The 22,330-nt window shown below is 28.1% G+C and overlaps 1 protein-coding gene across 2 annotated transcripts in view; it reads right to left on the bottom strand.

Annotated features, from left to right (window-relative positions):
• The window catches only part of LOC127287994 (uncharacterized), a 41,976-nt gene that overhangs the window by 10,457 nt on the left and 9,189 nt on the right, over positions 1-22,330 (bottom strand). The window contains exon 1 of one of the 2 annotated variants that reach the window (XM_051315168.1): positions 8,810-9,254. The exons of the other annotated variant lie outside the window; for it this stretch is intronic. The gene's annotated coding sequence lies outside the window, so the exon portion shown is untranslated. Of the gene's footprint in view, positions 1-8,809; positions 9,255-22,330 lie in introns of those variants that run through there. 2 annotated transcript variants of the gene reach the window in all.

Raw genomic sequence — 22,330 nt, 5'->3', positions numbered from 1 at the left:
GGGCTTAAAAATTTTTTCCTGACCCTAATTTACCTGCTGTCAATATAATAATTAAGGATAAAAAAACAATTGGAGTTTCTTTTACGTTTTTTTTATTTTGAATATAAAAAAAAGAGACAAATATTTGCATTTTTGTAAAAAAAAAAAAAAATATATAAAATGCATTTCTTGTAAATTTGTTAAAATATTTGAATTCCCTTTAAACTGCTAAATTTTATGACTTCAATAAAGAACATGAAAGCTTTTAAAAGCCGGAATTTGAAATTATGTTCGTGTCAGTTGTGCGCGTTCCAAGTAGTGTAGTCACTAATTAAAAGAAGATAAAGATCGCGGAAATTTCGCATCCGCACGTACCCGAGGTATAATTGCCATTTTTGTGAAAGTGACTTTTCTCTCTCTTTCTCTCGGGGTTAGATATATACACTCTTTTTATTTTCTATCCTCCCACGACAATCGGCATTCTACTCATAAAAGACTCGTTTCAAAGCGTCTTCTTTAATGGACTCTTACCAAGAACTAAGTACTCCCAACTATTTTCTCACTCTTTCCTTCTATTTCTTTTAATTTCCCCTTCTACTATTTTTCCACCTTTTTTCTCTTCCCTCATATATCGTCACACTTGTGTCATGTTGGAGGCAAATTGTATATTATAGAATAATTATTTATGTAACATGTTGACTTTCTAAGAATAAACTTGAAATCTCCCGATTAGAAAAACTAGATTTAGTCTTATATATGATGATAAGTTGGGAACGTATATATATATAATGCATATATAATATCAGATAATTACGCAGCACTTTATTTTCTATGAAAAGCACATTTCCATTTCTTGGGATTATATCGATCACTGTGGAGGAAATTAAAGACGCATTTAACGAGGGTTTATTATATTCACAACAACTCGTTTACAACCGATTATACCCTCTAAATAATAAATTGCAAAAATATTTTATCAATGAGATTTTTTTTCAATATGAAAAATATAATATATATTATGTAAATTTTCGTGAGGATTCGATTGTAATATGATTGTAATAAAAAGGTAACTGACTTTTTCAAGGTAGAGAGAAAAACATATATATGAAAATATTGTTGACATTTATGAGATGGAAAATTGGACATCTGCCATCGTTGTCTCCAAACTTTTTGACGTAAAAGCTTTAGACTAGACGCGAATCGTGTAAAAAGATCGAAATTAATTTTCCACGAATGGAATATTTTTAGATAAACAAAACCCACGTATTTGCATCACACTAAAAAAGAATATTCAGGGATGAGTTTTTTTTTTAAAATAGCGAATGAAAAACAAATTATAGAATATTGAATCGTATAATAATAATAATAGTTTTTTTTTGCTGTTATTTTATTGACTCAATAATTTAATTTTTGTAAAGGTTTCCAAGTGTTTTTTACGTTGCGTAGGAAAGATATATGAAATTGAATATGAAAATAATAACAGCCAATCAAAAACTTGGTCAATAATATACATATTATTATTCTTTTGTAATGTAACTATTTCAAGGTTCAATATGTCAATAACCTCTTCCGTGATACTTATATTAATATTCACGAATATTAATCAACGTTATATAAATTATTCATCAATATAATTATTGATGATTTTCTTTAAAATAATTTCGTGGAAAAATGACAAAAGCGGGGAAATAAAGTATTTAGAAATTTTGACGACCTCGGTTTTTTTTCAAACAAGATTTATTTTTAAAAAAATTCGCCTTGAAACTGCTAAGATAATTGTTTTAAATTCAACAATTTCAAATTGTTATGATATTAAGAAATTTTTTTCTCTCTAAATCTGAATTAATAACAATTTTAACTAATTTGAATTAGTGACTCACATTTTGCTTTTGAATTATAGTTTAATTTGAATAGTATAATTTCTTCAGTGAGAGTAAAAAAAATACATACTTAGAGAATGTGAAATTTTGGATTTAGAGATTGAGAAATTAAAAATTTTAATAGAACTCGAAATGTGATACCCCCCAAGAGAAAAGAGAGTTTAACGGCAAAAAATTGTAGGTTATGTTTAGTGATAGTTTTAGCTTAATTAAACGTACATTTTTAAATATTTAAAATCAACATCAGTTTCTATTTATTAAGAATTTATCCTCTTTGTGTATTTACAATTAATCACAAACATAACCTAAAATTTCTTTACCTCTAAGGTCCCTTATCTCGTAGGGCATCACAAATATGAAAAGCAGTACTCAAGAGAGACTTGATAATGGACCACTTTAAAGTGGTCCAGACAGTTTTGACTTTCAGTTATCACTATTTTTCCCAATAATTCAAAAATAAATGAGATAATAAATCTCCTGGTCCATATAAAGCATAAAATCTCATGGAAATAAAAAAAAAAAAAAAATTCCTATGAAGATAGAATGATACGATATATTGTGGGAGTTGTAACGAACTATTGAGAAGCTGCTGCTGATTGTATAGATGATTGTGAGAATTCGCATCGCGTGCTCGCATTTATACAAAATACACGTGCGAATCGAGTTGCGCACAAGTGCGCGCGCATGATGCGCGTTCAACCAAGGGAACCCGGTTTTACACGAGAATCGGTATCGCGGCACGTGTGTCGACAATTCGTAGTATTTGTGGAGTAGCGCGAAGGCGCGAGCTTCCGCGAATTCAACTCGGACTCGAGTAGTCGCGTATGTCGCAGTGCCAGAAGGCCAAGCCCCCATTTAGAAGCCGGCACCAATAATCAAAGTTTCTATATAGAGACAATAGCTTTTAATTTTTTAATTTCAAAAAATATCAATTTAAGTTTTCCTCTTATATATTTAAAATGAAGAAAAGTAAATGAATATTTCAGGTGCAATTTATATATGATATGGTTTTGAGCAGGTGATTGTCCCCCTCTCAGATTCAACACGGGGAAAAATTGACCGTATATATATACGTTAATTATTTTTCGAGAGAGCCGGCTGCATCTCGTTTTTCGAAGGGCGACCCGAACCCTCGCTTGCGTGCACCTGCCGTTAACAATAATTTTGGTAGAGTGAAAAGAGACTCAAAACTTTCTGTATATATAACCAAATTTCCTTGGAGAACTTTTTTTTTCCCACCTTTTCCAAGAAACGTCTTTCAATTTTTTTTTTCTACATACAAATGGTCTGTTTTTCTAGCATAAAAATAGAGACATAATGCACGTCTTGAGAGGAATTATAGACTTTATAAGAACTCGTATATATATACTTATTCGAGGAACTTTATAAAACTTTCATAAGACATTTATAAACGAAAAAAATTTAATATTAATTAAATATTGATAAAGAATTTTTATTATAAGTTTTTCAACTAATAAATATATATATATTTAAAAGAATCTATGGCTCTTGAAAAATAAATAATAGTGACAAAAGTGTTGTCATTAGAAATACTATTTTCTCAGAAGGTAATATTGTAAAAGTCATATAAACTAAATTATATATATTTTAACAAAAAATACATGCATGTATATGTATCTGCGACTTGATGAAACTTTCTATAGACCTTTTTAAGACTTTCTAGAATTTTTGCATTACTTTCTAGAACTTTTTAACATTCTCAATAATATTTTTTAAAGAGTTTCTAGAACTTGAAAGATAAAAAAGTGGAGCAAAATTTTAAGAGCTTTAAAAATCATTGAACAATTGAATTGGAAAAATTCATCGACACAATATTTATTCAATATGGAATGATTTGTGTGTGAAATAATAATGACCCAATTCTAACAATATATATATAAAGTTTCAAGTTAAAACAGGAAATCAAAATTCCATTAACACGAAAATGAAAAAAACAATAAGATCAAGTCTACCATGAAACACAAAGTTCAGTCGTATTTTTCTTTTTTTTTTTTTTTACTGATCCATTGTCAGTCATTTTCAAAAGAACTGTTTTTATGTATAACTCTCAGGAAATGTAGTTACTGGAGCAACAAGTGTCGTTCCTTGTAATTCTACAGAGCACTGTTTACAGAATTCCTTCTTTTTCTCGTAAATGTCGCCTGCACAAAGCGCACCTCCTGCGAATCGAGTAATAAGCTTTTAAAATTCTACCCAAAACAATTACTATACACTAAGTCGCTTTTCACTGCGCGACTATATACTTTAGACTTAATTATACACATAAACATAATTATAATCCGGTACTGCGAATCATTATTTATACACCTTCATGATAACATGTTAGGAAAACAATATTTTAAAAAAATAACGTAATCTTCTCTTTAAAGAATTAGTAAATTTATAACTAATTTTAAATTAGTTAATATTTTTATCATTTAAATTTAAAAAGTTTTAAATTAAAATTTATTTTTAATTTTTAAATTTAAGAATGGTTTTAAATAAATTTAAAAAAAAAAATTTTTAATTCAAAGATTTAAAAAAACATAAACGTTAAAATAAGTTGAAATCATTTTATGTCTGTAGGTCAGTGATTATGTCGAACTTATATATGTTGATTAAAAATTCAACATTAATATTCTCTGCGAATTGATCGATAATCATTTGACTGTATTTTATTTTCTGATTTCTGAGAATAGCGACAAAACTCATTGCGCTATTATCTGCTGAGGTGAGATAGAAATAATCCTCATAAATTTTTTTTCCATTTGGAAATCACTACGATAAGAAAATAGACGTAAGGCATTTTTTTTTTGTTGCAAATTTTAACTATTCGCTAAACATTTATAGCTATACATAAAACATTTATCTAAGAATTAAGAAAGTTTATCTAAATTCAAAATTGTCTTTTCCTCGAACTCATCAGCTGTCAGTTTGCTTTCAACAAAAAACTACTCCCTAATGAAGAAATTAAAATTAAACCTCTCAAGCGCAAAGACCTCTTTTAAATTTAAGTGCTCCTCTCTTTTTCTTTTCAATAAAAAAAAGAAAAAAATGAACCATCAAAAAAGAACTCTAAATCAAGTTGTTTCATTAAACTGTCACGATAGAATAAATAGTTGGTTATTTTTGGTTGCATAACAAACTCAATAAATTTAGCAACGGGATTGTTTATTTTTTCTTATTAAAAAATGAAAATTTTTCGTTTATTAGAAAGAAGAAAGTTTCTGAAATGGGGTCAAAACAGAAGGTTGGAAAAGACACGAGATTGAAACAAAATTGTGTAAAGGGAAGTAAGTAATTTACGGGGAACTCGAGCGGTTTCACTCGAAATGGAATTAAAGATATTCCGAAAACACAAACCAGCCAGTAGTAGTAGTAGTAGTAGTAGTAGTATTCGTTTCGCGATGGCAATCGAGCGTATTTGTTATTCTCGTAGACAAGCCTGCGATTTTGCACTTCTCGCGATAAATCACCGTTACGCCATCTTTGCACATTCGCATGCGTTGTAAAATCAACGAGGCATTTAAATCAGATGTTTTTTACGACCTCGATAATGGCTCGCCTATTCTCTATGACAGTTCCGCTCTTTCATATCAAAATTGCAGAAAAAAAATAACAGTGAAGGCAAAAAAAAAAACTATAATGTACCCACAATGATGATAATAATCTGAATGTTCAAACTTTGAAAATAAGGAAATGTGTTAAATTAAAATGAAACATAAAATCTAGTCTAATAATTAAAATAGAAAAATACATTCAAATAAAAATTATTTGGTTCAAGTAAACATTTATTTGATTCAAGTAAACATTTATTTGATAATAGTTAATCGATTATTTGAATCAAATTTTGTTTGGAGAATATTAATAGAATAAAAATAGTGTTCTCTAAATCTGAATTAGTAAATTTTTTTAACTAATTTGAATTAGTTCAAGGTGTCTAACAAGGATTGAGAAAAAAATTCCCTGACATTTTTTTATTTTTCCCTAATTTTTTAATAGCCTTATTTCTGCTTTTTTTTGGCGAAAATATGGTTATTGACATATTTAACAATAAACTAATTTCTAATGGTAGTAACCATTCAAGTTTTTTTAGATTCAAAAATTTTTAAATTCACAAAAAATTTTAATTTTTGTAGAAATTTCCCTGACTTTGAATAAAATTTTCTGAAATTCCCTGACTTCCCTGACCGTTAGACACCCTGTAGTTACTTACTTTTTGCTATTTTTAAATTAATTTTTTCTACTATTAGTTAAATTTTACTAATTCAAAAGCAAAATGTGAATAATTCAAATTAGTTAAATTTTTAACTAATTTAGATTTAGAGAGTAAAATAGAATAAAAAAAGCCAGTTAAAAAAATCACAGAAAATTAAAAGATATTAAAATAAGCAGCAACGCTTATTTAATTTTAATCCAATTTTGCTTATTTTAATACCAAAATGGATTAAAATAAGCAAAATTGGATTAAAATAATAAGCGTTGCAGCTTATTTTAATGCCTATTAATTTTCTGTGATATTGTCAACTGTAGCGAGGAAAAAATTATATGAAATGGAAGAAAAAACATTTGCATATAAATTGTTTCCTTGAATTCGCAAAGATGTATTGTCAATTTCCAATTGACATAAAACATTTTTCTCTACACTGACAAAAAAATTTTATATTATAAATATATTTAATTTAAATTAAGTATATTAAAAATTTACTATTATTAAATAAATATTTATTTGTATCAAATAATTATTGAGTCAGGATATTTGTTTCAAATACAGAAATTATTAAAACAGTTTATTTAATTCAATTATTTAAAAGTAAATATTTAATAACAGTTTATTTGAAACAAATAAATTTTTTTCTTAAAGTGCATTCGTGAATTTCTTTTTTTTCTACATTTTGACCATGGCACGTGTCCTTATAACAAATAAAGTTATTTATTTCCGCGAATACAAATAGTCATATATAAACAATATTTATTCTCTCGTCACATTCTTCGAGCTAGTTTCATTATTTTTCATTTCATATAATAACGTCACGATGACATTGGCCTCTTATGCTCGCACATTATCATTTTTTTTTTCCTTCCACGAAACACAACTGGCTTTTTTTATCCTACATGGGTCGACAAGACATTTGAATTACGCTTCAAAAAAAAGAAATAATTTTTTTTAAATTCAACTTGCCATTTTCGTTTCAAATACAAATCTTAAAAATTTGAATACTGATTCAAATATACTTTGGAACGAGTCATAAATAATCTCCTTTGAGATTCCCAAACAGGAATGAGAGAGAGAAAAAAAAGAATCGAATAATTCCGCTAAATTTGAGTTTAGAGCAGGCAGAAAAGAGAGAGAGAGAGAGATGAGATAAATAAAAATTCGTGGAAGGTCCCGATTGAAATATTCTTCTCCTCTCTTGAGAGGATTGTTTCCTGCCATCTTTGGGAAGCATCATGCACCTGACTGTACAAAATTGGAACTCAAGTGTGAGGAGGTCCATTGGGAGACACAAAAATCGTATTTGACCATGAGACTGAAAAGACTGTGAAAAGAGGGACTTATAGGTCCACGCTACCTGGCTTCGACTTCTCGACAACAACAATTATCCTGAGAAACGTCATGGACAGAAAGAGAGAGAAAATTTTTCTCTGTCTCATTCTCACAACTGGTACAAGAGTCCATCTCTCACAAACGTAACTCGTAGGAATGCAGAGGGAAGAAGATGGAAGAGAGAGAGCTTTTTCTCGGTAACACAACTCCAGACACGAGTGGGAGTCTTCAGGGAATCTCGCATCGCTGTTTCATTTTCCAAGAGAAAATGATGGGAGGCTGAACAAAAAAAAAGAATCAGGAAAAACCATGAGAGAGAGAGAAAGTCTTTTCTCACTATCGATCTAAACATTATTATTATTATTACTATTATTATTATATTTTCAAAATTAAATCTCAAATTTATTTCAACATAAGATATTGCAAATTTCAATTTCCAAAATGAAAAAATGATGCATATTTCTGCCACTTTATTAGCAAAATAGATTTCAAAAAATTAAAGAATTTCGTTCAAAAATTACCAATTAGAAAATTGATTAATTATACATAATTATGCAAATGACAACAAAAATTAAATCGAATTATGCAATTACAAAACTAGTAAATCACTTAACTAATGCTTCTATAAATAATATGAATATAATTCTGAAAATCATGAAGCTAAACACATCGCGCAGAGAAAATACATTTTCGAGAATAAAAATCAGAATTGGAAAGTTTCTAGGAAACAATTATTATATTGCAATATTTTCGGAGTAAAGAGGCAGTTTTTTTTTTTTAATAAATCGATGCCATTTGGGTTTTAAAGACTTTTTTTCAGCATAAATCAATGTAATTGAGTTTGAAAATAAGGTGCACGTGCATGTAACGAGCATTAAACATATCCGGTCAATCGAACAAGACTCGTGTTGCGGAAATGCATTAACGCTTGTAAAACATCTCAATTTCCGGTTTAGAAATAATATAATCCTTGAAAAAAGAACACAATACCAAAACAATTGTTTACTATTAATCATATACATTCACTCTAATTGACTTTGTCTCGACACTGTATATAGGTCAGACCATCATTAACCATAGTGAAGAAAATTTTCTATTACTGAAACATTTTTCTTTTCAAATAATATAATTATTTAAAAAGACAAGCCTCTTGGAATCATTTTTTTTAAAAGATCAGAAATTAGAAATAAAAGTGGATCGTTAATATAAAAAAAAAGAAGGGACAATTTCAGAATTCCCAGAAACAGATTTCCTTGGTTCCGACGATTTCATGGAAAGTCAAAAAAAAAAAAAAAAAAATTTGCACTAGACAAACGTTCTTTTAAGATTTTTTGTCGACTTTATTTTTTTTTTTTAAAGAATTCAAAGATCATTATTTTCAGTTAACCAGACACTTTCTTACCTCTATGAAAGCGTTTTTTTTCAAGCTGGCAAATAGTTTCTCAGACGATGATTGGCTTTAATCCAAACTATATATATATATATATATATAATGTATCACAACGTTACAATCTCTTAAAGAGAAAGTTTCCAGGTTCCACAAATGTCCTTTAAAAATAACAGATTTCTCTTTCAGCCAATTGAATTTTTCATTTACAATATCACTGTAATGAGATTTTTTTTCTTCAAACGTTAGAGAAAAAAAATTACTAAATTTTTAAGTAATTAAAGTTTATCCAAACAGTGAAAAATGTTTTTAAAAAATCAACACTATTTTCACAAAGAACTCCACATTTTTGAATGTCAAAAAATGGTTCTTTAATTTAAAAAAAAAAAAAATAACCACACACACAAACAAAACTCAAACGTTGTTGTCCATCGACTGCAATCGACTGACGCAAACTGACGGCTTGCCTCGAGAGTGAATGAATCTATAATTATTGGAGCGGCTGCACGTGACGCTTGGAGGGGGGAAAAAGCACGAGGAATCGTGGGAGGAGGGAGCGACAATAGTGGGGAGAATCACATAAACCTTTTAGAAAGAGAGAGAAAGAGAGATAGAAAGAGAGAGAGAAGGGGGGACCTGGTGCAAGTTTTCACTAATAGTTTATGCAAAAAAAAGTCACAGTAAAAAACTATATCAAAATTTAAAAAAAAAATATTTTTTTATTTTTTTTTGCATGGAGAAAAAATTTTGTTTAATAATTCAGTTTAGAAGTAAAGATTTCCAAGTTTCTAATGAAATATTTTTGTAAATAAAATCATTAATTCCTTGTTAATATACAAATTAAAAACCCACATAAAAATCAAAATCAAGTAAATATTTTAAAGGATTTTTCAATAACATATAAAATAAAAAATATCAAAAAAAATATAGAAAAACAAAATAATTAAAAAAGAATTGGAATAAAATATTAAAAAAGTGACTTACGTCAGTATTGGCCTATAACAATACAAAAAAATTGTCTACTTACGACACAAACCAGTAACAAAGGGAAGCATTTTTTTTTGTTATTTTTAAAAATAGAAACTTCCTTTTGAATTAAATTAAATACACAAATAATTTTAACAATGACATAATTGTAAAAATATTACATATACATTCAAGAAAATTTATATATATAAATAAAATTTCAAAAGAAACTATAAAAAGAAAATAAATTTTATAGACAATTCTAAGAATAAATTGTATTGTGATTGACCCCCATTGAAAACACATGATAATTATTTAATATCCTTCGAGAAATGTCATTAGATATTCTGTATATCTCGAAGGATAAGACTATGTATATATGCAATTTATAACGGAACTCAACGGTTTTGATTATAATTTTACGACATACTATAATTCATAAATATTCTTCTAAACGATAATGAAGTAATGATGTTTTTTTGATTTGATCATTTCAATATAATAATTACTGCTTGATTTATTCCGCGAAACTCTTAACGAGGAAAGAATGAATTTTTTTTTTTTTTACATCATCTCATAATATTAATTTACAATTAATGACAATTGTGAGAATTCGTTAATTTTATTCTTAGGAAATAAAAATTATCATTAGAGATTCTTGGAAAGTAGACAATAAACAGAAAGCAATAGTATAAATGAAATTTTCTCTTTTTAAAACAAAAAAAAAAAAATGTTATTAATTTTATCATTATACCAGACACTTTTCTTTATAATTCACTGATTTTTTTACATTATAAATAAATGCAGAATTTTCACAGCAGAATTTCTATTTCACCGAATTTGTGACGATTAGTCTTAATAAAAAAAATTAAGATGAAAGCATCTCTTCATGAAACATTTTTTAATTTCGAGTACGTGTGGCTCTCTCTCTCTCTCACTTCAAAATAAAGATTGGATAATAAGGTAAAAAGCTCATAAAGAAGATTTCTAAGGTTCCGAGAAACCATAGTACTTAAGTCTTCGAAGAAAGAATCCGAGAGCAGACGAAAGGGGACGAAAAGTAGATGAAAATAGTCTCTCCTTTGGTGCTTGTTAAACCCTTCATGATTATACTATTCTCTGAGAAGTTGCAAGAATCCTCGAAAATGGACATCTCAAATTTCTATTTTCTACGAAATTCGTGATACTTGGAAAGTGTAGTGACTTTCATCCGGGAGGATCCAGGTGTTACTTTTGGTCCATGGGTTTCATGTTTACCGGATATATTCAAACCATCTGTCTTCCCTTTTCCCAAACCTCGCGCGTACTTCCACATTTCGTGGAAAGAGAAACTTTTCAACGAATGCAATATGACACAATTTCTTCTTCCTTAAAACGAGATCATTTATTGAAAAATGACTTCGACAAATTACTATACAGTGGGAAAATAATGAAGAAAATCTGATTTATTGACAAATTGATATTTTCTATTCTATAGAAATAACTTGAGTATAGAAGAAGACTATAAATGAAAATTTTAAAGGTCACTATTATATACGCTTTTTGATACAGCCCTTTTATTATTCTCTCTCTGCATTTACGCCATCGCCATCTCGACAGCCATCTTTCAAAAGGAAACACGAGACAGGCGTGTCTAGATCACAAATCTGTGAGAAGGAAACCTTGACATGATGCTGGAATGTCGTCTCTGGTATCGAATTTCAGATCCGATATGAATCCCTTGAAATATTATTAATCACTATGGAAATATAATAAGTACAACTTCTCTTTCTATCAATCAAGAAATAAAATTCATTATAACAAATAAAAAAAAACCATACTCAAAAATGAATTATTAAAAATGTAAAAAGATCAGAAATCAAAAATAAATATACACGAAAGTCTTTCACATTATTTTTTAGTCATCAAACAAACTTAAAAGTTTCCAGGAACAAAACTGATTGAATAAGAACCAATATTTGACGAGAGTAGTTCAAACTCTATATATATTTTTCTACAAATATGTACCCCGAGATAATGCATTATCACTATTGGAAAATTAAAACAAATCCACATTTAAATATGATATTGATCAGAGATCTAAAGAACTTTGCGTGCTGCGATACTTGAGGTAAAAATAAATGAAAATTTCAAGGAAGTAAATAAAAACAACTTTCCACTAAAAGACAGGTGAATATATATAAGAGAGCAATGTCCAGGTAAAATTATAAAGAGCCAAACACACAATATGGTTCTAATTTCTATACACAAAGATTTAAATTTCATATACCTCACAACACAATACCTTTGACATAATCCACACAATGACATACAATCGTACAAAAACTAAATCCTTTACTATTTCGAATTTGTATCATTTTACACAGTAGTCTACCAGAATATTTAATTCAGTTTTAATTCTACTTTATATGGGGCGCACAATTATTTTTTTATTAGATAAATATTTTTTGAATTTCTTTTTAAATGCATTTTTACTCAACAAAATTTTTAGGTAACTTTTATTTGGCAGAATTTCATTTTACCCAACATTTCATCTAAAACAATTCTAATTTAAGCGAATTTTAATTTAGCATAATTCTCATTCGACAAAAATGTTAAGTAATACGAATTTATAAATTTCTAATTCACTGAATCTTCATTTTTTCTAATTTTTATTTGCACAAATTCTTATTTGATATCATTTTTAAAACAACAAATATTAATTTGCCCGAAATTACAAGTGGCCGAATGCACAATCAACAGAAAGATTTGAGCGCAATTTTTAAAATAGACCAATAAGAAATTAATCCAGTAAATCGTGATTGGTAAATTTCAAAACCGCGCCAAATTCTTTATCTGCCGATTATTTGTTTATCCATTTGCAATTTCGGGTAAATGAAAATTTGTGGTGCCGTAATTTTCCCCAAATCTCAAATGTCATAATATTCATTTGACATAAAACCAGTTGACATAACCAATATTTGTCATAATTTTTTTGGTCATAATTTTACTTTAGCATAAATTTTAATTGACATACTAATTATTCAGCATAATTCGCATTTGACAGAATGTTTATTTAGTATAAGTTATATTCGGTATAACTTTCAATTGTCAAAATTTTTATTTGGCATAATATACATTTGTCATAATCTTTATTTGACATAATTTTCATTGATCATAATTTTAATTTGGCATAATTATCATTCATCATAAAATGTATTTGATATAATGTTCATTCGTCATAACTACTTTTTGACATAATATTTATTGGTAATAATTCTTAACTGGTATAACGCTAATTTAACATAATGACTATTGGACATAATGCTCATTTTTCATAATTCTTAATAATCATAACTGTCATTTGTAATAATCACTGTTTGATATAATGTTTATTATTAATAATCAGCAATTGACATAACGCTTATTTAGTATAATGTGTATTTGACATAATGTTCATTTGTCATAATTTGCATTTCACAAAATGCTCATTTGTCATAATTCTTATTAGTCATAACTTTCATTTGTCATAATTTTTATTTGGCATAATTATCATTTAGTATAAAATATATTTGATATAATGTTTATTCGTCACATCGATTGTTTAATATAATTTTCATTTATAATAATTCTTAATTGGCATAAATTCAATTTAACATAATTGTTATTTGATATAATGTTAATTTGTCATAATTTACAATTCTCATAATGCTCATTTGTCATAATTCTTATTAGTCATAACTGTTATTTGTCATAATTACTGATTGACATAATGTTAACTTTTTATAATAAGCACTGACATAATGTTTATTTCGCATAATTTAAGTTTGACATAATGTTCATTAGACATAATTTTAATTTGACATAATGTTCATTGTTCATAATTTTTATTTGTCATAATTATCATGCAGTATAAAATGTACTTGATATAATGTTCATTTGTCATAACTATTTTATGACATAATGTTTATTTGTAATAATTTTTAATTGGTATAACACTAAATTAGTATAATGTGTATTTGACATACTGTTCATTTGTCATAATTTTCATTTGACATAATTCCCATTTGTCATAACTTTATGTGTCAACGATTTTTTGCTGTATCTTCCCATCCTTGGTTTTTTAATTAGTAGTTTGTATATGTTGGTAAAGTAGATTAGGTGGCGCTGTCTAATATTTCTGAAATTAATTCTATCTTGCTTTTAAATGTGAAAATTACAATTTTAATATTGTACAATTTTTTAATGTCATCATTATTAATATGAATTGTCATATTATTTTTAAAAAAATGTAATTGAATTGTACAATATTAAAATTGTAACTTGGAAAAAAAAGTAATTTTTCATATTTAAAAGCAAGATAGAATTAATTTCAGAAATATTAGACAGCGCCACCTAATCTACTTTACCAACATATACAAACTACTAATTAAAAAACCAAGGATGGGAAATACAGCAAAAAATCGTTGACACATAAAGTTATGACGAATGGGAATTATGTCAAATGAAAATTATGACAAATGAACAGTATGTCAAATACACATTATACTAATTTAGTGTTATACCAATTAAAAATTATTACAAATAAACATTATGTCATAAAATAGTTATGACAAATGAACATTATATCAAGTACATTTTATACTGCATGATAATTATGACAAATAAAAATTATGAACAATGAACATTATGTCAAATTAAAATTATGTCTAATGAACATTATGTCAAACTTAAATTATGCGAAATAAACATTATGTCAGTGCTTATTATAAAAAGTTAACATTATGTCAATCAGTAATTATGACAAATAACAGTTATGACTAATAAGAATTATGACAAATGAGCATTATGAGAATTGTAAATTATGACAAATTAACATTATATCAAATAACAATTATGTTAAATTGAATTTATGCCAATTAAGAATTATTATAAATGAAAATTATATTAAACAATCGATGTGACGAATAAACATTATATCAAATATATTTTATACTAAATGATAATTATGCCAAATAAAAATTATGACAAATGAAAGTTATGACTAATAAGAATTATGACAAATGAGCATTTTGTGAAATGCAAATTATGACAAATGAACATTATGTCAAATACACATTATACTAAATAAGCGTTATGTCAATTGCTGATTATTAATAATAAACATTATATCAAACAGTGATTATTACAAATGACAGTTATGATTATTAAGAATTATGAAAAATGAGCATTATGTCCAATAGTCATTATGTTAAATTAGCGTTATACCAGTTAAGAATTATTACCAATAAATATTATGTCAAAAAGTAGTTATGACGAATGAACATTATATCAAATACATTTTATGATGAATGATAATTATGCCAAATTAAAATTATGATCAATGAAAATTATGTCAAATAAAGATTATGACAAATGTATATTATGCCAAATAAAAATTTTGACAATTGAAAGTTATACCGAATATAACTTATACTAAATAAACATTCTGTCAAATGCGAATTATGCTGAATAATTAGTATGTCAATTAAAATTTATGCTAAAGTAAAATTATGACCAAAAAAATTATGACAAATATTGGTTATGTCAACTGGTTTTATGTCAAATGAATATTATGACATTTGAGATTTGGGGAAAATTACGGCACCACGAAAATTTGTCGTTTTAAGAATTTGTATAAATAAAAATTTGGATAAGTTAAGATTTGATGAATTCGAAATTCTTGCATTTAAAACTTCGAAGCACTTAAAATTCTATTAAATAAGAATTCTGCTAAATTAAAATTCGCACGGAATAAAAGAAAAAGTAATTTTTACTATACTTTCATAGTAAAACGGGTACTGTCCGAAGTTTCTGCGCATCTCTGGCAAGTTTTACTCTAAAAATAGTAAAATTAACACGGAAAAAAATAAAAAGTAATTTTTACTACTTTCATAGTAAAACGGGATCTGTCCGAAGTTTCTGCGCATCTCTGGCAACTTTTACTCCAAAAATAGTAAAATTTACTCTAGAAATAGTAAAAATTACTACGGAACAGTAAAATTTACTACAAAAATAGTAAATTTTACTATTTTTGGAGTAAAAGTTGCCAGAGTTGCGCAGAAACTTCGGACAGATCCCGTTTTACTATGAAAGTAGTAAAAATTACTTTTTATTTTTTTCCGTGTACTATTTTTGTAGTAAATTTTACTGTTCCGTAATAATTTTTACTATTTCTGGAGTAAATTTTACTATTTTTGGAGTAAAAGTTGCCAGAGATGCGCAGAAACTTCGGACAGTTCCCGTTTTACTATGAAAGTATAGTAAAAATTACTTTTTCTTTTTTTCCGTTCGGTTAAATTAGAATTTATTTACTCTCTAAATCTGAATTAGTAAATTTTTTTAACTAATTTAAATTAGTGACTCAATTTTTGCTTTTGAATGATTAAAATTTAACTAATTGATAATTAATTAAAATTAGTTAAAATTTTTTTACTAATTCAAATTTACAGTACATAAAAAGTAGGGTAAAGAGAATTTGATATACCTAAAAGTAAAGTAAAGTAAGTACCTTCTGTAAAGTAAAAATTCGTTCTCGAATTTGTTTTAAAAATGAATTTTCTCAAATGCTAATTCGAAAAATTCAAATTCGTCAAAAAAAAAAAAATAATAAATAGAATTCTTTAAAATGAAAATTGTAACCAATGATTTTCATAGAATAATCATGCGCCCCCTTTTATAATCAATAAATATTTTTTTGATATCCCATATCCACAGTGGGAGTGTCCATATGTTTACAAAAGAAACCACACACGACAATAAAAACATTTTCGAAAAAAAAACATATATTCATTCCTTATACAGTTACATTTTCTGAAAAGTTATATATCCAATACCTGTTCTTCACTCAATTATACCTTGAATCATAAAATTATATTTCTATTTAAAAGAAAACTTTCTTTTTTCCTCAAAGTTATAAACCATCTAAAGCTCACAATAATAATTCTAGAAGTTAGGAAAAAAAAGAAGTTTTTTCCCCCTTTTTATATAATACACTTTAGGGAAAGTAAATTTCTTCGAAGAGAAAATAATTCCATTTTGAAAATGGAATTTCAATATTGACCTTCACGCGGGTTATTCTTAGAATTGTGTCCGAATATATATTCCAGGAAAAAGAATAACTTAAGAGGACATTTTTTTTGCAAAATTTTTTAGAGAACGCGGAAGAGAATAAAGCGTGTATAAATATATATAGTTTTAGTTTCCTGTAGCATGTAACATGTCTAAAGAACGTGCATAGGGTAATATTGTATATATATATATAGGAAGTTCTGTGTGTTAAAGCTCGTGTCTTTTTCTCTCTCTATCTATCTCTTTACAAATCCCGTACTACGTGCAATTCAAAAAGAATCACATCTCTGCACGTGTGGGTTGCTGCAGGGGTCATACATTCCCGGTTCTCGATTGAAAAAGAATATCTTCCTTAACGATGATGCGGGAGAACCGTATATATGATGGTCACGGCTTTAGATATATGTTGAATTGCAAACACCTGGCCTGTGAGTCATAGATGGAACGACGACACAATGAGTCTTACACCTAGCATATGTGTACAACTATCTTGCGATTTTAAACGAGATATAGAGTATATACGATTAAATCGCCCTAGCCCTATATAGATATTCCTAGAATGATACTGATGATATTTCGTAAGATTTATATTTTATTTCTCGTTATTTTCCATATTTGGGAAAGTATATACCCTAATCAATAACATCCTTATCAAGTAAAAAAAATACGATTTCCAAATAAAATTAAGATATCAATTTTATGTTGTAGAAACACAAAATTATAATCATAAAACACTAATGATAATAAATTTATCTCTAGTTCTCTAATTTGTATAACACGCGTGCTGTAAATGAGTGATTAATAGCGAATTATCATTAAATTTAATTGTTACAAAACACATTTTCACAAATATTTAATCTTTTTATTATGTATTATCTTTTTACATATTTATTTATTTTTCGATTAAAATCATTTTTTTTTAACGAAACTGAAAATATATTTATAATTTTCTTGTTAATTCAATTTTTTTTAACTTATCCGTCAGATGACAAATAATATAAAGAAATTAAAATTCTTGGATTTTGCTTTATTTGAACAGATTTTCACAATACTGATTCTAGTTGGATATTTTAAGTAAATATGTATATCTACTTATATAAAGTTTAAAGACATTCAGATAAATTGATTTATATTTAAATTTCTTAGAAATAATATAAAAAAAAGTACAATTACGTATATTTTCTGACAGTAATAAATTTTAAGATCATACGACTGGCAAGTTTTCGTAAGACAAGTAGCCGCAGGACGGAAACGATTTAATCAATCACGTACATCCGTTACGTTTTATATAAGCGCGTTCAACAAAAAATTGTAGAGAAATAAAAAAAAAAAATGGAATTGTCCACATCACGGAAGTGAGTTTCATATTTTGCAATTTGTTTCTTTAAAAGTAATTAGGTGTATATTGTTGAAGAAAATTGTATTTCAAAATTATCCTATATAAAATCTGCGTTTATTCAATGTGTACGAAGAATAAAAATTGAGAAAATATCGTGAAAGAATTAATACATGAAAAAAGCGAATAAAAATAACGAAGAAGCCATTTAGATAACAAAAGATAGAGAAACAGGTGAATAATTTTGGAACCAATTTGTAATTTAACTGAAAGGTAGTCTCTCATATGTCGATTTCCAAGTAATGCTATTAATGCAATTGACTCGGTTATTCCCCTCTTTAAATGCGAATTATATACGCGCGTAAACGACATCGCACCATTACGCCAATAACAATATCGGAAGTACAATATGTGTTTGATCAAGAAAATTATCAATGTCACTGTACGTCAATGATTCTTGGTAATTATACATATACATTGTCTTTTTCATTTACGCCATTCATTGTTGAATTTATCGTTTATAAGTTTAAAAAAACTCCCAACGTGAAAAAGTTACCGGGAAACTATTTATAAAATTAAACAAAACTTTTAGGTTAGGAATGGTTAGGTTAGGTAAGATAAGGTTAGGTAAGGCCAAAGCAGAATAGAAACGTAACGGGAATCGTAACCGGAATAATGAGTTAGAGAAGGACAAACAAAATATCTATCCTTTTCTAACTCATTCTTCCGGTTGCGTTTGCGATTACGATTCCGCTTACGTTTCTATTCTGCTCAGTCCTTTAGGTAAGATTAAGTTAGGTAAGGTTATGTTAAGTTAGGTAAAGGCCAACGCACAATAGGTTCACGAAAGTCGTTCGCGAACGAGATGCATGAGATAGAAAAGGATACAAATATATATATATATATATCTGTCCTTTTCTAACGCATGTTTCACGTTCGCGAACGTATTTCGTGAAGCTATTCTGCTTAGGCCATTAGGTTAGGTGAGGTAAGGTTTGTCGAAATTTCTGCAAGAGTTTCCAGTGGTCAATTCCCAGTAACTTTTTCACGTGAGCTAATAAATTCTTTTTTGCTTTCTGCATTTCTAATATAAACAAATTAGTTTTATAAATACAAGATTTAAAAATTTAAAAAAAAAACGGTATTATATACGTCTCGATGGGAAATAAATCAGGTATACAATATGCGTACCTATCATTCGAGTCTAATTGCATAGTGCAGATAATGTATTGCTATATAAAAGTTTCAGCAATATATTTCTGAGAAGTGTATATACGCCGGGTTAAAGCACAGTTGAAAGAATAATGACCACTTGTATAATATTTAAATCTGACATACCAAATGAATAATGACTTGATGTGATTAGAATGAATTCAGCAGTAGATAGATATATATATATACTGAGTGTAATTACCAAGCATCGTATTTTGATTACATATTATTACATTCTTGGAAAAAGTATCATGTGGGACAGACACGACAATCGTCCAAAGCCCCACCTTTCTTTACATCCTGTCAATTTGCCCATCCACGTATCTTTTAATTTTTTTTTTCTTTTTTTTTTTGAGCTGCAACCACCCGTTTCTTAGACTAATACGCCTGTGTCCTTTGGTTTTTCAACGCACGGGAGTAATCACGGGAAAGGTTGATTTCCGCAAGGGGGACTCTCTCCTCAATTCTGCGAATTCGTCCCCACAGAGCAAGCCTAATGTCGAAACACACAAAGAAACGCATTGTGTCCCTAATATAACGGAACAGCTAGCGCGCAGTCATTGTCCAGAAAGAGAGAGAGAGAACGTAAAAGCTTCCTGGAAGCTCCTCTCCTAAAATTCAAAACTTGATGGTAAAATTGCACCCTCATATATACATATACGAAGATGCGAGTGGGAAGAAAAAAAATACTAGAAATATTATTCAGAGAGACCATCGAAAAGGTTTTTGAGGATCTCTCATATAGAGAGAGAGAGAAGGAAGATTTTCCTGGAATAATGACTTAGGATGGGTCTATTTACCTGACGATAAGACAAAAGACAGACAAGTTTTTTGTTACCCTGTCAAAGTTGTTCCCTTTCTCTCTTTCAAAAAAAGAAAGATAAAATTTAAATATGTCAAAAGGATTAAGACACACACAAGAGACAACAATTATTTGGACTCTCAGAAATAACATGGATTTTTTTTTTTGGATTTCTAAATCAGTTTTAAATTCTTGATAATACTATTAATACGACACGGTTCATTTTATCTTTATTACACGAACGGTAAATATTGTTCTTGTAATACGGATTTGATCGGGTTTTCGCAATTATTACACATTCGTGCAATATCCAATTAAGCTGTTTTCTGAGAAATTTGACTCATTTTCAATATCACGCTATAAATATTGTTTAAAAATCCAACTCCTTATGTATTATATATGGAGAAAGGGTCGTTACGATAACCAGAAAAGGCGGGTCGCTCTATAAAAGTCATACAGAATTTCAAAGAATTTTAGCATATATATACCTCTTTTAAAATTAAAATAAATTCAAATCATTTTTATTTTGTAAAAAACAAATTCTAAATTGAAAATTAATTCTCTCATCAGCGAGAAGGCAAAGTTTAAATAATCGATCTGCAAAAAATAAAACTAAAATAACTGCTTGTAAGAGCGCGTTCTCAATTTACACGTTAACGAGAAATTTTACTCGTTACTTTTTAAAAGGGGTGCGCCTATAAGATGCTCTGTACTGAAAACCGTTTCATGCCTTCACATGAGAAGAGGATAAGCAGATAAATTACATTTATACCTGAGGCTGCACGCCTACGCACGTGACTTATAACGTTTATATATATATATATATATATATATATATATATATACATATAAAGCGTTACCTTCACGAGTTCTAAATAGGTACGCTGAAAATGGAATGCATCCATTTCGGGGAAATTCGATTATATGAGAGAGAGAGAGAACGGCTGTTATACCAGAATACCGAAAAAAGAAGAAACAACCCCGTCAGACTTCATGTGTATAATATAAATTATAACCAGGGGCGTTTCCGATTATTTGGCAAAAGCCCTGCTGTATCGAATTTACGATGATGAGAAACCGTTTTCGAAAATTTTCAGGAAAAAAGGAAATACAACATCCTCTAAACGTGATATTATACTTATTTTTCATGTGCTTTTAAAATTCACTGGAATTCTAATTAAATTACTTTCTTTTAAACCAACGGATTATCAATATTTTTTTTTTTAAAAGAACTAAAACGTAAAAAAGATGCATAAGAAAATTAAAAAGTTTAAAAACGATTCTTGATATTAAAATAAATTTTTTTTTATAAATATCCCGACAATACTGTTGTATAATCGTATATTTGCAAGTCATATATATATTTTCCGTTTTTTTTTTAACTCCATTATTGTATTATCAAAAGTGATTCTACAAAATGCTGAATATACCTGGAATCATCTGCAAAAACAAATTCTCAAGAACTTTACATCACCAGTCGCGTATATAAACGAACCACCTGTAGAGTATATTCCCAAAGACACACTATACATGGGCGCACGACCAAGAGAGTCGACAACTCCGTAATTTACTTACTTGCAGAACAAACTTTCGTGGAAGAGATTATTGAATTCACAAAGAAGGCAAAGAGAGAATAAGATGATATACTTTAGCGCCAGTATTTATAAAACCCCCAAAAAAATCCTATAAATATCAAAAAAAAAATTCCTTCCAAATTATAATCAGTTGACAATGTTTTATCATATTTTCCTACCTCAGCTGCTTGTGTAATCTTGAATGAAAAAAAGCTTTTATGAGTATAGGATTTATAACAAACTTAAAGTTATAAATTTTCAGGGTTTTACATCTTTCTTTCTCGAGGTTATGAAATCCTATATCGCTATATTTGGAGTATTTTATTTTTAGAAATGATTAATACTCGCAGGTGTTATAATTGTTACATAAAATGACAAGTCAATATATAAATATAGTACCACAGTTTTTATATACAAGATAAAGAAAAGAAAGCCAGTGACTGATTAGATCTGACCAGAGATGCCTGGAATGACCCTCGTAAATCTATACTCCCGCAGCAAAAAAAAGTGTTGTAGCTGAGGAAGAAAAAAAAGGAAGATGATATACGAGATGAATA

The sequence above is a fragment of the Leptopilina boulardi genome, unplaced genomic scaffold (assembly GCF_019393585.1).
Source record: "Leptopilina boulardi isolate dan_hultmark-lab unplaced genomic scaffold, ZJU_Lbou_2.1 LbouV2_38, whole genome shotgun sequence".
NCBI classification, from domain to species: Eukaryota; Metazoa; Arthropoda; class Insecta; order Hymenoptera; family Figitidae; genus Leptopilina; species Leptopilina boulardi.
Note: the sequence above shows the minus strand (reverse complement) of the source record. Positions and strands in the feature narration are given on the sequence as shown.